General features: G+C 38.3%; 1 protein-coding gene and 1 long non-coding RNA gene across 3 annotated transcripts in view; one reads left to right on the top strand and one right to left on the bottom strand.

Moving 5' to 3' along the window:
• The window catches only part of PDE10A (phosphodiesterase 10A), a 669,061-nt gene that overhangs the window by 111,077 nt on the left and 541,775 nt on the right, over positions 1–16,209 (top strand). The gene's annotated exons all lie outside the window — the stretch shown is intronic.
• On the bottom strand, positions 13,162–13,588 carry LOC126953779 (uncharacterized). Its single transcript, XR_007725353.1, has 3 exons — positions 13,493–13,588; positions 13,310–13,396; positions 13,162–13,260 (listed from the first exon to the last, which is right to left on the bottom strand). It is a non-coding gene; the product is annotated as an uncharacterized LOC126953779 (long non-coding RNA).

Below are 16,209 nucleotides of genomic sequence, written 5' to 3'. Positions count from 1 at the left end.
GCCTTTAGTCTAATTCATTACCCTAGTTTTCCTTTAATAAACAGAGATTAACTGGTCTTCAAATTAGAATGATACACTTCTTTATTTTAAAAAAGCCAGCATCTGGATTAAGTAAGGTTTAGATTTTCTTTTCTTTCTTCATTTGATAATATCTATGATGAATTTCTCACAGGCTGGTTTTGCGTGTTTTAATATAATATTTTCTGAACTCATTGCTAAGTATACCCCCTTCTTGCTGGTCTTGCAGCCTCAGGAAACCCAGGCTGTTGTTAACAGTCCTAGAAGCCCCAGTGCATGTCCTGGCACTTGGCACGGATCAGTCACATCATAAATGCTTGTGGTATTCATTAATTCACAAGTTCCAAAACAATTTTCAAATGTGTAGGAATCATTTTAAATTCTGACTGTGGCTGCCAGATGCATAGACCTGCTCCATGTTATCCATAAAAGCTTCTCTGTCTCTAGGAAAACAAACAAACAAACAAACAAAAAACACTTTATGCAACTATGATGTGGTAAAAACAGTTGTGGGCTTTTTATCAGGAATATTATGCCCTAATCCCTGCTCTGACCTTCACAGCTATTTTCCCATAAACAAGTCAATTAATTTCTCCAAAGCCGAAACCCCACACTTAAAAACCAATAGAGGAAGAAGGCACAACAATTATCAAACATCTGGTAGGATTAAATATCTCCGTGTTAAAACAAACACAAAAATAAAAACAGTCAAAGAAAATCAGTCTTATCAGAAATCAAAAATAAAGAAATCACAGTGAGTATTTTGGGTCAGTAATGACAGGTACAGAAAAAAGAACTAAATGTGTACTCTCGGGAAGGTCTGAAAATTAGTGCTTGGGCCAGTTCTGGACTTGAATGTTTTCCTGAGTAAAAGCTTCTGAAATTAATGGTTTTGTCTTGTGTTAATCAATAGGCATTTACAATTTAAATTCTTTGGGGGCTGCTAAGGTAGTTCCCTCTGAAGTGCTTAAAATGTCCCTAATGACTATTAAATGCCCCTGCGTAAAGCTGGGCAGCAATAAAAACTATTGCACACCTACTGTATACCAAGGGTTAGTCTGGCGGAACTGTTCATGAAGATGACCAAGTATGACCAAGGTGGCATTTCCATGAGTTTCCACGGTATTTCTTAAGAGATCAGGGTTTTGATGTTCATACTGTAGTCCATTTATACCAACTGTGACAGACACAGTGTAGCCTCCTCTCCTGATGTTATCCTCCTAGTAGGAAAAGCGCATGCACGAGTTTGTCCTAAACCAACTCTCTGGGGAGAATTGAAGGAGGTAGATTTATTTTCTAAAAGATGGACCCAAGGCAGCTCTCCCCAGCACACACCAACAATCCCCCAAACGTTTCTTAATAACTGCACTCACTCACCTTTTTGTATTATTCTTTAAAACTGTGCACACTTCTTTGCTTCAAATAGATATGTTTTTCCATTTTCTGTCCCATTCTAGGAAACTGACTACTAGTTCCATATTAACTAGAACAAATAACTGGGTCCCTACTGACCCAGTGTCCTTTCTTAGATTAAGTTCCGTGTCTTTTTGAGCCCTAGAGAAGTGAGGAAGCAAATAAGGCTATAAATTGCCTTTGAGAATTTGATGTCTGCTACCAGAAGGAATAGTGACATTCCAGTGCAGACTCAGTGCGTCATACTGGATATGGGACGCATTGCTGACAATTTGATGGAAGCTTTTAGTGAGCTTGAAATATATTTTAATTCTTCTTCCACTTCCCAATTTCAATTGTGAATAGTTTGAACTGTGCAGACATTTGCAAAACAATATTGGAGGATATACAAAACACATACTATTTAACATTCATTAATAAGCACCATTATTTGTGTAACACTTACTGATTTTAAACAAACCTGGTTATGTCATCCTTCTTATCTTGCACAGGAGAAGAATAAATTCGTAGAATAAATTCGTGCCCCAGTTAGCATGTCTCACAAACTGAACCTTAGATCTGAGAATCAAGGTAACCTGCTTACTCTGGCTAAATATTTTTTTTCTAATGCAAAATAAGTTCTCTTCGTCCCTATGAGTAGCAGGCTACCAAGGAAAAGTCTGTCCTTTTTTTTTTTTTTTTTTTTTTTTTTTTTTTCCCAGAAGCAGGTAGCTCCATTAGTGATGGCTCCCAACACTGAATCTGTCTCCACATTTGAAAAACACGGTTTCATGAAGGCAAAATGAGAAAAAGCAATGCTAACTGGGAAACTTGAGGTCTGCACGTGAGCTGTAATTAGTGCTACAATTCTTACTGTTTCTTCTCCCTTGTCTCCTGAGCAGTGATCAGTTCTGGCTGTCTTCATTTCCTGACTGCTTTGCCCTTACAATAATACCATAATGCTTCATTTTCTCACACAATGTCGTTTGCTGGGACTTGGAGAACAAACCAGCCTTTGTCCCTTAGAGAAGAGTGGTAATAATAGAAATCTATATTTGTGTTATGTTTTCCATTTGTGGAAGAAGCAGCAGGATTTTTATCAACATTTTTAAGAGTCTTAAAACCTGTACATACTTTAAATTCCTAAATGATTAATTTTTTTAAAAAAAATCCGGTAGTAAACGAATAACTTATTTTCAGATATTTGTACATTTTCCTTCACAGTATGTGTTTCAGTGAGTTGGAACAAAATAAAAAAGGAGTAGCTTAATTTATTTTTTTCATTCAAATTAAAAAGGGCAATTTTTTTGCATTTAAGTTTTAAAACGCATCCTTCACACCTCCTCTAAAAACATATGCCTTCATAGCAAAAATCTTATGTCAAATTCAAATACTGAGCTTAAACCCAAATAAGCTTTTTTAAGTTAAGAAAAAAATCTTTAAAGGCTATCTGTAATACAAAGCTCAGTTTTTAAAATGAGATCAGCAGATGCTGCTCTCTCTTGCACAGAGAGTTGAATTAAAGAAAACAGTTGCCTTTCAAACTCTGAATTTATAATATGAAATTACAAATTATCACTGTTTTGCAGATGTTCAAAAGAAAACAGAGAGAGGCTGAGGGACCTTCCCCACAAAGCAAGTTAGCAGAGGAGCCGGGAACCCAGGGAACGACCTCTCTGCACTGCTGTCAGGGTTTTGTTCAGCTTCCCCACAATGTCCTAGTAGTAGTATTTTTGTTTTTGGATATGTTGAGAACTCGCCATTTAAGGAATTCAAAGCGTTGGTGTTTGAGGGGCAGAGATTTTAAACAGAGGAGATGATTTTGACATCATCTTTCCTGAGTATTGGATTCAAGCTGGAGACGCATGTCTCAGTGCAGGAAGCCTGGGGCTTGTGGGGGGATCTGGCTGCTCCCCTGAACATTCTGGCTTCCCCTGCCGGGAGGCTAAGGCCCAGGAGCAACCAGGCCAAAGAGGGGTTGGAAGTCTCCATTTTTCATCACGTGAAGGATGTGAACGCATCTGCCTTCCACGTTGGCGTTACCCTCAGCAAGCATAGCTTCTCCTTCAGAGCTGAAGTCTGGGATCACCTGAGACACCTGGCTCCTGGAATCACCTGGATTCAATGCCACAGAGTCCAGGTTTCACTGGGGATGTCCACGAGCACGTAGCGTTCACCTGACTCACTGAGTAGTGTTGGTGGTGGTTGCTACTCCTCTATTAGTGTTCTGTGGTCTCAGGATATGGGCTTTTGTCCCAGCAAAGGGCTGCTTTGAGTATTTGTGGGATTTCAATTGCACTCATCACTTTCCTAGTGAAATCTTCCATATCAAATAAAGTGCTTTTTGTTAAAGAAAACACAGCTTCCCTCATCTTTTTGGCCAGAATTTGCTTCCTGTCCTTCTGCCCACCCTAAGCAATCATGGCTGCCAAAGGAACAATTGCACTCATTGTGTTCCGTCAGGAGGGAGTCCACCCCTACAGCTTGCACAGGGACAGTTCCCCCCACACTGCACTGGGGGAAGGCCTGGAGTGCTGTCTAGAAGGAAGAGGATAATGCTAAAGGGGCAGCCAAGACACATCCTCTGGACCCACCAACAAGTTCAGTGAGTGTCAGCACCTCAACACTCACCACGTGTGACAATGGGGGCATAAGCCTTCAGTTACTAAGAGGGAGGAGTCTCCTTGCTGCAAGGTTAATAAAGGCAGTATTTCTCGGTGGGGTTTCTGGGTACTGGCTTAAAAACATTTTATTTGCTTTAATTTATTAAACGCGTGGGATGTAGACTCTTTCTTACAAATGAAATGTACATGTTACAAATACAGTAAGATTGATAAGACTAAGAGGAAAATGACAGCCACAGAAGCATGTACTAAGTTGTTTCATAAAGGCATGCGCTGACTCCCTCTGTGGCCACCCTCAACTGAGACCTTGCAAAGGGAAAAATGCATCCAGTTGAACACAGCAAATCCCTGAGGAGTACAAGGCACACTTCTGACTCTCAGCACCTCCACAATATTGGCCCAGCTCAATTTCCCAGATTTACTGGTCTCCAGTGAAAAGCTTCACTGAGTCAGTCTGTCATTTCCTTGAAAACACCTTGATTTCCACCGTCGATCCTGTCTCCTCTTGCCCTTTCCCAACCACTCCTGTTTCTCCAGCCTTCATAGATACAGCATACCCCCACCCCCAGGATCAAAGCACCCCACTCCAGGCTGCTGTCTCCCTTTGCTCCAGTCCCCCTCAGTCATCACCCCTGGGGTTGGCACATGAGCCCTGAGGTTCTGCCTCTGGGTGCTCTTCTGGCGCTTACCCTGCCTGGGAAATGCATGAAAACCCACCCACTGCCAATTCCCCATAAACTTGACCTTCGCCAGACATCTCCCTTTAAAGCATCAGGGTACCTCAAATTCAGCTTATCCTAAACTAGTCTTACTCTAGATAGTTCACTCAAAATGTCTCCTGCTGAATGTTTTCTCTTGAAAAAAATTGGTGCCACCTAATCAGCCATGTGAAGGACCAGAGTTCCCCCTCCATGCAATCCTCTCTCCTGTCCCCCTGCATTCGCCTCACCAGGTCACATCAGGAGTGCTGTCCCACTGGGACTCATCCCCACCACTCCATCCCTTCATGTCCAAAAACATCTGCAGCTTTTCTTGCTTTTTGTTCTAGTTTAAAAAGTAAAGCACACATTTTTTATTTGTATAAAGTTTTTATTCAGCACAATATTTCCCAGATTAATCCGTCCTATATCAATAATTCATTCCTTTTTATCTTTTCTTAATACATAGTAATTGTACATGTTTATGGGGTAGATGTGATTTTTCAATACATGCATGCACTGTGTAATGACCAAATCAGGGTATTTAGAATATCCATCACCTCAAACATCTATCATTTCTTTGTGTATCATTTCAAATCTTCTCTTCTAGCTAGTTTGAAATATACAATAAATTATTGTTAACTATCGTCACTCTACTCTAGTATCAAACAGTAGAACTTCTTCCTCCTCTGTAACTGCATGCGTGTGCCCATTAGACAACTTCTCTTCATCTCCCATTTCTGCTGCCTTTCTCAGCCTCTGATGACCATCATTCTACTCTACTTCCATGAGATCAACTTTTTTAGCTCCCACATGAGTGAGAACGTGATATTTTGCTTTCTGTGCCTGACTTGTTTCACTTAATATAATGACCTGCCATTCCATCTATGCTGCTACAAATGGCAATATTTTGTGTTTTTTTATGGCTGAATAATATTCCATTGTATATATATACCACATTTTCTTTATCCATTTATCCTCTCATGGGCACCTATATCAATTCTGTATCTTGGCTATTGTGAGTTTTGCTGCAAGAAACACAGGGATGCAGGTATCCCTTTGATATACTAATTTCCTTTCCTTTGGATATATACCCAGTAGCGGAATTGCTGGATTGTATGATCATTCTATTTTTAGTCTTTTGTGGAATTTTCATATTGTTTTCCATATGGTTTTACTAATTTGCATGCCTACTAAGAGTGTATGTGAGTTTCCTTTTCTCTGCATCCTCGCCAACATTTGTAATTTTTTATCATTTTGATAGTAGCCATTCTAACTGGATGGAACGAGACAATGTCTCATTGTGATTTTGATTTGCTTTTCCCCAGTGATTAGTGATCTTGAGCATTTTTCATGTACTTGTTGGCCATTTGTATGTCTTCTTTTGAGAAATGTTTATTCAGGTCCTTTGCACACTTTTTAATGGAATTGCTTGTTTTTCTTACTGTTAAGTTGTTTGAGTTCTGTGCATATTCTGGATATTAGTCCATGGTTGGATGAACAGTTTGCAAATATTTTCTCTTCCATTCCAAAGATTGTTTCTCTTCACTCTGTTGATTTTTTTCCTGGCTGTGCAGAGCTTTTTAGTTTAGTATAGTCCTGTTTGTCTATTTTGTTGTTGCTGTCTGTGGTTTTGAAGTCTTTGTCATAAAATCGTTAAAACCAATATCCTGAAGTGTGTTTTATCCATGTTTTCTTCTAGTAGTTTTATGTTTTTTATTCTTAAGTTTAAACCTTAAGATGATGTTCTTAAGTCCATTTTGGGTTGATTTTTGTATATGGTGAGAGGCAGAGTTCCAGTTTTATTCTTTTGCATATCGATATCCACTTTTCCCAGCATCATAAATTGAAGAGTGTGTCCTTTCTCTGATGTATGTTCTTGGTGCCTTTATCAAAAATCAGTTTGCTGTAAATACATGGATGCTCTAGTCTGTTCCATTGGTCTTTGTGTCTATGTTTATATCAACACCATGCTGTTTTGGCTACTGTAGCTTTGTAATGTATTTTGAAGTAAGATAGTGTGATGCCTCTAGCTTTGTTCTTTTTGTTCAGTATTGCTTTGGCTATTCATGGTCTTTTGTGATTCCATATGAATTTAAGGATTACTTTTTCCATTTCCGCAAGGAATGTTATTGGTATTTTGATAGGGGATGCATCAAATCTGTAAATTGCTTTGAGTAGTACAGTCATTTTAACAACATTAATTCTTTCAATTCATAAGCATTGGATGTCTTCCCATTTGTGTCCTCTTTGATTTCTTTCATCAGTGTTTTGTAGTTTTTATTGTAGATGTCTTTTACCTCCTTGGTTAGGTTTATTCCTAGGAAGGGTTGCTGTGGTTTTTTTGTAGTATTGTTAATGAGACTGCTTTCTTGATTTTTTTCAACTAGGTTGTTATTGGTGTATTAAAATGCTACTAACTTTTGTATGTTGTTTTTGTATTCTGCAACTTTACTGAATATATCAATTCTAAGAGTTTTTGGTGGATCTTTAGGTTTTTCTCCATACAAGATCATGTAATTTGCAAAGAGGAATATTTGACTTCTTTTCTAATTTGGATGCCTTTTATTTCTTTATTTTACCTGATTGCTATGGCTAGGACTTCCAGCACGATGTTGAATAAGAGTGGTGATAGTGGGCATCCTTGCCTTGTTCCAGTTCTCAGAGAAAAAGTTTTAAGCTTTTCTCCATTCAGTATTATGTTAGCTATGGCTTTGTTATATATGGCCTTTATTATGTTGAGGTATGTTCTTTCCATATGATAACCATATGGATTTTGTTCTTCATTCTGCTGATACAATGTGTCTCATTTATTGATTTGTGTATGTTGAACCATCCTTGCATCCCTGGGATAAATCCCACTTTACCATAGTGTATTATCTTTTTGGTGAATTGTTGTATTTGTTTTGCTAGTAGATCATTGAGGATTTTTTTCATCTATATTCGTCAAGGATACTAGCCTGTAGTTTTCTTTCTTTTCTAAAAAATTGTGTCCTTGTCTGGTTTTTGTATCAGGGTAATGCTGGCTTCATGGAATGATTTAGGAAGAATTTCCTTCTCTTCATTTTTTGGGAATAGTTTGAGAAGAATTGGTCTTATTTGTTCTTTAGAAGTTTCATAGAATTCAGCAGTAAAGCATCTGGACCTGGACTTTTCTTTGTTGGAAGACTTTTTATTACTGATTCAATCTTGTTACTTTTTATTGGTCTGTTTAGCTTTTCCAGTTCTTTCTGGTTCAATCTTCTTAGGTTGCATGTGTCTAGGTATTTATCCATTTCCTCTAGGTTTTCCAATTAGATATCAAATAGTTGTTCATAATAGTCTCTAATCCTTTGCATTTCTGTGGTATCAATTGTAAGTTCCTGATTTTATTTATTTGGGTCTTCTCTCTATTTTTCTTGCTTAGTCTAGCTAGCAGTTTATCAATTTTGTTTACAGTTTCAGGAAAGCAATTTTTTGTTTTGGTGATCTTTTATTTTTATTTTAGTCTATTTTGTTTAGTTCTACTCTAATCTTAGTGTTTGTTTCCTTGTAATAATTTTGGGTTTTGTTTGTTCTTCCTTTTCTAGTTAAGTGCATTGTTAGTTTGTTTATTTGAAATCATTCTGCTTTTTGCATGTAAGCATTTATTGCTATAAATTTTCCTCTTGTCACTCCTTTTGCTGTATACCATAGGTTTTGAAATATTCTCTTTCCATTTTCATTTATTTCAGGGCATTTTTAAAATTTCCCTCTTAATTTCTTTACTGACCCAATGGTCGTTAAGGAACATGTTTAATTTCCATGTATTTGTATAGTTTCCAATGTTTCTCTTGTTGTTGATTTCTAGTTTTGTTCCATTGTAATCTGAGAAGATACTTAATATTATTTCAATTTTTAAAAATTTGTTGAGACTTGTATTACAGCCTAACATATGGTCTGTCCTGGAGAATGTTCTATGTGCTGATAAGGAGAATGTGTATTCTGTAGCTGTTGAATGAAATGTTCTGTAAATGTCTGTTAGGTCTATTTATTCTATGGTGCAGATTAAGTTTGATGTTTCTTTATTGATTTTCTGTCTAGGTGTTATGTCAAGTGCTGAGAGATGTAGAAGTCCCTAATTGTTGTATTGGGGTCTACTTCTCTCTTCAGCTTTAATAATAATGGCTTTATATATCAGGGTGCTCTGGTGTTGTGTGCATACATATTTAGAAGTGTTATAGCCTCTTGCTGAATTGATTCCTTTATTATTATATAAAGACCCTCTTTGTCTCTTTTTTGTTTTGTTTTCAGACTTAAAGTATATTTTGTCTGATATAAGTTTTGCTACTCCTGCAAGCTTTTTGGTTCCCATTTGTATGGAATTTTTTTTTCCATCCCTCCAATTTCAGTCTATGTGTGTCTTTACTGGTGAAGTGAGTTTCTTCTGGAAAATTATAGTTGAGTCTCATGGTTTTTTTTTTTTTTTTTTTCCATTCAGTCTATATATTTTAATTGGGGGATTTAAACCATTTACATTTATGGTGTTCTTTGTAGGTGAGAACTTACTCTTACACTTTCTTAATTATTTTCTGATTGTTGTACATTTTTGTTCATATCTTCCTCTTTTATTATTTACCTTTATAATTTGGTGGGGTTTTCCCAGTGATAACATTTAACTCCTTTCTATTTCTCATTTGTGTATTTTCCAGTGAGTTTTATATTTTTGTGTGTTTTCATGATGGTATATATCATCCTTTCTCTCCTAGATGTAGAACTCCCTTGACTATTTCTTGTAGCACTAGTCTAATAATGATGAATTCACCAGTTTTTGCTTTTCTAAGAAAGACTTTACTTCTTTTTTATTTTTGAAGAATAGCTTTGGTAGGTATAACATTCTTGTGTGGCGTTTTTTTTTTTTTTTTTTTTTTTTTTTTTTTTTTCTTTCAGCACTTTGAATATGTCATCCCATTTTTTCCCGGCCTATTAGATTTCTGGTGAGAAGTCTGCTATTATTCCAATGGCGATTCTCTTATATGTGAACTGACTCTTTTCTTTTGCCGTTTTTAGAATTCTCTCTTTGTCTTTGATTTTTGATAGTTTGTCTATAATTTGTGAGGAAGAGATGAAAGCATATAAACAGGACACTTTGCAACCTTAGAATAGATAATTTTTATTCTAAATGCAGCACATACTTGCACACTTGTCTTGAAAATTGGTTCATAGGTTAAGAGACTGTGGACGCCCTTATGCACCAGTGCATGACTGTATATGGTTAACCCAATCATGCTTAACAAACTGAATTAATAGAAATTCATTACTGAAAAGCCAGAAGTGCACTAAATAAAATCCTAATAATTCAGGACAACACCAACAGGTGCACTAAGGGCAAAGTGACTCAGAAAACACTGAGCTAGATCGTCAACAGATGCAGTCATACATATTTTAACTTTGCTTTACACATCCTGATTTTAAGTAACTAAATTATCTCTACAATGCATTTTAGTCACACACATGTTTAAACCCTTACTGGTGAAGTGAGTTTCTTGTGGAAACATATACTTGGGTCTTACTTATCTTTTCTCCATTTAGCCAGTTTATATCTCTTAATTGGGGGATTTAAACCACTTACATTTATGGCGTTATTTGTAAGTGAGGACTTACTTCTTCTTTTTGTTAATTGTTTTCTGATTGTTTGTATATCCTTTGTTCATTTCTTCCTCTTTAAACTCTAAATTTAAACTCTAAAAATTCCTTGGAAAAGATCTTTTTCGTGTGAATCTAGTTGCAGATATTTGAGCTTCCTGTATTTGGATGTCTGTATCTCTTGCAAGACTTGATAATTTTTTTTAACTATTATAAATTTAAATAGGATTTCTATTACTTGCTCATCTCTTCTTGTGGAACTCCCAAAATTCAAATATTTGATTGCTTTATGGTGTCCCATATAGCACATAGACTTTCTCCTCTTTTTTTTATCCCTGTTTTTCTTGTCTAAGTTATTTTAAAAGACATGCCTTCAAGTTCAGAAAGTATTTGTTTTGCTTGATCTAGTCACTTGTTGAAGCTCTTGACTGTATTTATTATTTCTTTTACTGAATTCTTAAATTTGAGGATTTCTGTTTGTTTTTTTATGCTATCTATCTATCTCTTTGTTGAATTTCTAATTCAGATCACGAATTGGTTTTTGGCTTCTTTGTTTATGTGCTCTCTTATATCTCACTGAGTTTTTTTTAGTATCATAATTTTGAATTCTTTTTTAAACATTTCATGGATTTCCTTTTCTTTGGGTTCTGTTACTGGAGAATTATGTTCCTTGGAAGGGTCACATTTCCTTGCTTTTCATGTTTCCCATGTCCTTACGCTGATACTTTTGGATCTAGTTTAACAGTTTCTTCTTCCAATTTATAAAATTGGCTTTATAGAATGACACTTTCTTAACAGATGTATCTATAGTGTGGGTTGGGTAGAATGCTTTGTCTTTGATTCTGGGTGAGCACAGTAGCGTAGTCTCCTTGTGATTTCTTCAGTTGTATTCAGTGTTGGTGGTGTCTGTGAGTTTTTCAGTGGCTTAGACTGTGTTTATTAGTGGACACTGTGGTGAGACTTTGCTTGGGATAGGAATGCCAGGTGGGTCAATTTTTGGGCACAAGTGGTGGTAGCAGTAGGCTGCGCAGTCTGGTTCTTGAACCTCCAGGTAGTGGTAAAGCATACATTTTAAAGAGAACTAAGAATGTATAGAAAAAATATTTTAAAGAGTAAAGTAATGAACCTAAATGTCATGGCTCCTACATAATCTTCATTAACGTTTTAACTTACTTGGATCATGCTGTACCCATAGTATTATATGTTAATTTCTTTTTGTTTTTGGGAAAACAGGCATTTTCCTGTTATTGAAATTCTTCATTTGATGTTTTTCATGGTCCCATAATAGTCTGTCATAATTCGTTTAACTATTTGCCTATTTGGGAACATTAATTTTTTTGCCTAGTATAAAATAATGTTCCATGAACAACTTTATGCTTAAATATTAAAATACTTGTCCATATCTTAATCTTTTTGATGAGATTTGCCAAATAGCTTTTGAGGAAGGTGAAGATGGGTTCACTCCCACTAGTCACATATGATATTTCACATTTTACTCTGTGAAGCATTGTGTATTATCACTTAAAATTCTTTGTTAATTTACTATGTAGGAAAGCAAATTCTTTTATGCTTTGGTCTTTGACTAATGAATTTGGACACTTACTATCTTATTCACTGTTTATTCTAGTTAATCTGTTAGGGCATTTGCCCATTCTGGTGGAGAGAGAGGAGGATAGATCATAGTGTATGATTTCTTTACCTTTGAACTCTCTGCTGTGTTTTTCAGGGTTCCTTTAGAACCTTGTCTTCTAATTTTTCCCAATTCTTTCTTGGCCTTTTAATTTTGCTTATAGCATATAATTTTTTTTCAAAGTCTTCCACATTTTTTTCTGACAAATTTTAAGAACAATAACTCCTTAAAGTTTTATAAGCAGGTGGTGACAATATTAGTTTTTTTTTCTTGTAAAGGATCTGACTGGCTGCTGTTTAGCAAATGGGCCAGAACAGCAAAGCATAGATTTTAGGTACACAATGAGAGATGTCTTTAGCAGCAACTGACAAGCAGGGTCCTTGGGCAGGGTACATAGCCAACCTACGCTCCCACAGCCCAATTCCTTTCAGTCTTACCAGCTTTTGGATAATTGCATTTCCCCTTACGCAATTCCCTTTAGGCATGTTATTAAGTGCCTTAATGACACTCAATATTGCTAATAAAGTCATGCTTCAAGTTGGTTACATCTTGATCTCTTGGTTGAGGATTTTGTGGTCAGCTATTCATGCACATTTCAAGAAAGTTTGTCTTATCTTCAACAATTACATTCAGAAAAGTTTATTTTATTTCTGGATTCTGGAAGAACCTTGTTATTTGCAGTGTGTTTCTTATCTGTATTTTAAGAGCTATTGTAGTATATCCATGTCGTACTATCTATATTCATTTTTGTTTATTGATAGCGAAGTGAAGTATTATATGACTGACTCCCATACTATTCAGTAATTGTGAAATAGAAATAAGAATTTAAAAGGAACTTTTATAAAAGTTTTATAAAGAAAACATGGGACAAATGGGAGAAAGGAAATGAATATGCTATATTGTATCAACTTAGGTGATTGGCATATTTTGCTTCAAATTGGGCTCTGAGTTTCCTGCCAACATTAAAAGGTAGTTATATGCAGTTATCTAGTTTATATTGTCAGAAGGGGTTGAATGCTTCTTTCTAGTGACATAAAACCTGTTTTCTAGGATTTTGCTCCAAAAATAATTTTTCACTTGGGGCCTCATTTAAGGCTCACAGAACAATAAATGAGGAGTGTCCTCCACTTTGCCCCAGTAAACGCAGTATGAGTTTCAGAATCCTGCCTCTTAGAGCAACCGTAAATGAAAGCTAAACGCATAAAAGCCAGAAGACAACAATGAAATGCAGAACAACCTAGACGACCTGGAGCAAAGGTCCTCACAACAATAAATGCAGAACAACCTAGACGACCTGCAGCAAAGGTCCTCACAACAATGAAATGCAGAACAACCTAGACGACCTGGAGCAAAGGTCCTCACAACAATAAATGCAGAACAACCTAGACGACCTGGAGCAAAGGTCCTCACAACAATAAATGCAGAACAACCTAGATGACCTGCAGCAAAGGTCCTCACAACAATAAATGCAGAACAACCTAGACGAACTGCAGCAAAGGTCCTCACAACAATAAATGCAGAACAACCTAGACGACCTGGAGCAAAGGTCCTCAAGGTGTGGTCGGCAGCTCCTCCTGAGAGGCCACAAACTGCTCCCAAACACAGTCAGTTTTAATTTCCTGTTATAGGCAATTGGCATGGAATTTTTTGAGTTTAAATATGTGTGTGATTAAAAGGCACTGTAGAGATTATTCAGAATTACTCCAATTTGGAATTGTAAATCAAAGTTAAAATATGTACAACTGGGCTGGGTGCGGTGGCTCACTCTTGTAATCCCAATTTGGGAAGCAACGGTGGGCAGATCACTTGAGGCCAGGAGTTCGAGTCCAGCCTGGCCAACATGGTAAAATCCCACCTCTACTAAAAATACAAAAAATTAGCTGGGTGTGGTGGTGCATGCCTGTAGTCCCAGCTACTTGGGAGGTTGAGGCAGGAGAATCACTTGAACCTGGGAGGAGGAGGTTGCAGCGAGCCAAGGTGGTGCCCAGTGCACTCCAGCCTGGGTGACAGAGCAAGACTCCGTCTCAAAAAAAAAAAAAAAAAAAAAAAAAGTACAACTGCCTCTGTTGAGGTTCTAACTCAGTGTTCTTTGAGTCACTTGCCCTTAGTGCACCTGTTAGTGTGGTCCTGAATTCATCAGGATTCTATTTACTGCTCTTCTGGCTTTTCAGTAGTGAATTTCTGTGACTTCAGCCTCATCATCACCCTTTAGAATGTTAAGCGTGGTTGGGTTGACCAGATACGGCCATGCACTGGCACATAAGGGCATCCACAGTCTCTTAACTTGTGAACCTGTTTTCAAGACAAATGTGCAATTATGTGCTGCATTTAAAATAAGAATTATCCACACTAAGTTTGCAAAGCGTCCTATTTATAGTCCTCCTCTCTCCACCTCAAATTGGCTTGGACATGAAACCTTCCCTGGTTTCATGCCACCTGTGAATTTGTGACATTTAAAACAACTTACAACACATTTACAAGGTAACTGGAGGGAAATCACTGAATTATTTTTTAAATGCTTTAGGGAATTTTTTATGATGTGAAATCATGCATCTCAGTTAATAGTGAAAGATGTTACTTGGTTATTCTCTGATTCTTTATCAATCACAAATTTCTCTTTCCATGGGAATGTGGGAATGGATGTAGTAGGGGAGCGCAGGGGTCCTGGCCCCACCACGTGGCTGCTGGAAGGAGACTCAGAGCCACAGACCTCAGGATGTAACTGCACTGCATGTGGGTCACACGACCTGGACGCTTTGGGGAGTCTTTCCTGAGAGTTGCCTGGTCAGAGTCTGAAGGACAGGAATCTAAGATTTTTCGTAAAAACAGGCAACAACAAAAACCCTTTCTGTCTATTTGAGGTGTGCAATTGGTTCTTGTTTGCCTATGGAAATATCCATCCAGAGAGGAGGCACTTGCTCCCGTTTCTGCAGTGGCACGTCCTTGTCGCCTCTGCCATCAAACTCTATCCCAGATCCCCTAACTTCTCACAGCCCCTCGGGTCCCATGCCAATCCCAGTCACCCCCTTCCCTTGCCTGGAGGACTGCAGTTATCCCCTCTGGTCTTTCGGTCTCTGCTCCCCTTCCCAGCCAACTCCCCATGTGTCCTCCTGCGACCGCTGTTGGATCACACCATTCTCTGCTCGCTCGGAGCCTTCAGTGGCTCCCCTTCGCTCAGGAAAAGCTGCTGACTGCAGCCTGCCCTAGGAGACCTTACTAGGGCCCTCGTCCCCCATTTATGTCCACACCCTCCTCTCCTGGACCCTGCCTCTCCTCCAGCACCTGAGACCCCACCCGCTCCATCCCTATCCCCTACTTTGTTGCCTCCATAGCACCCCCACCATAGGACAGGCTGTGTGCTTGTTTTACTATCTGCTCATTGTCTCCCCACCGGAATGTCAGCCTTAAGAGGGCAGGAAGGTTTGTCATGCATTCACAGCAGTGTCCCTGGCACCTGGCAGTCCCAGACACTCAATAGATGTTGATTGAACTAATGAGTGCATTCATCCATCTGTGCACTCCAGCTTTCTCTTCCAGGAGTCAGAGCTGATTAGGTTAAAGGAACTCTTGACATCATCAGCCAAATCAATGCTTTTTCCAGTTGTTGGGCTGCAATATGGGCCTGATTGCTCTTCATGGAAACAAAGCCCTGTTAGATGTATTCCGTGCACCCCTTAACTATCCTCAAAGCCCAGTCTATGTTGACCTGTCAACATGTGCTGAGCGAATGAAAAGCAAGCTGGGCAGACAAATGGGTGAATCATCCCTGCCAGGATGGCCCAGGATTCTGACCTGTGATGTGCAAAAGTGAATGTTTTTAAGCTGTTGCCTCACAGAGGCCCCTGATGTGCCCGCAGCAATGGGTGCAGGAGCCCTTCGGGTCCTCTGTGTGCATTGGTCAGGGACTTAGGTCAGTGCAGACTGACTCCCTTGTGAGTTTGCTCTCAGGTCCAGCACCCATCCTGATTAGGGAGTCTCCTCTCAGCAAACAAATCAACACACGGCAGCTCCCTCATTACTCACAGGTTCTGTATTTGCAAATTCGCCTGCTTGCTGAAATGTATTTGTAACCCCAAAATCAACACTGTCATTGCTTTTGCTCTTTTGTGGACATGAGCAAAAACAGGCAACGAGAAGTGAAAACTGTGAGTGTCCTGACCTGAGGTCCAACAGTTGCCGTTCTGCCTCCCTGTTCCAGCTCACACTGTAAACAAGGCTCCTTTGCCCAGGGTATCTGGTGCCA

The sequence above is a fragment of the Macaca thibetana genome, chromosome 4 (assembly GCF_024542745.1).
Source record: "Macaca thibetana thibetana isolate TM-01 chromosome 4, ASM2454274v1, whole genome shotgun sequence".
NCBI lineage: Eukaryota > Metazoa > Chordata > Mammalia > Primates > Cercopithecidae > Macaca > Macaca thibetana.
This window is presented reverse-complemented; position numbering and strand designations above follow the sequence as displayed.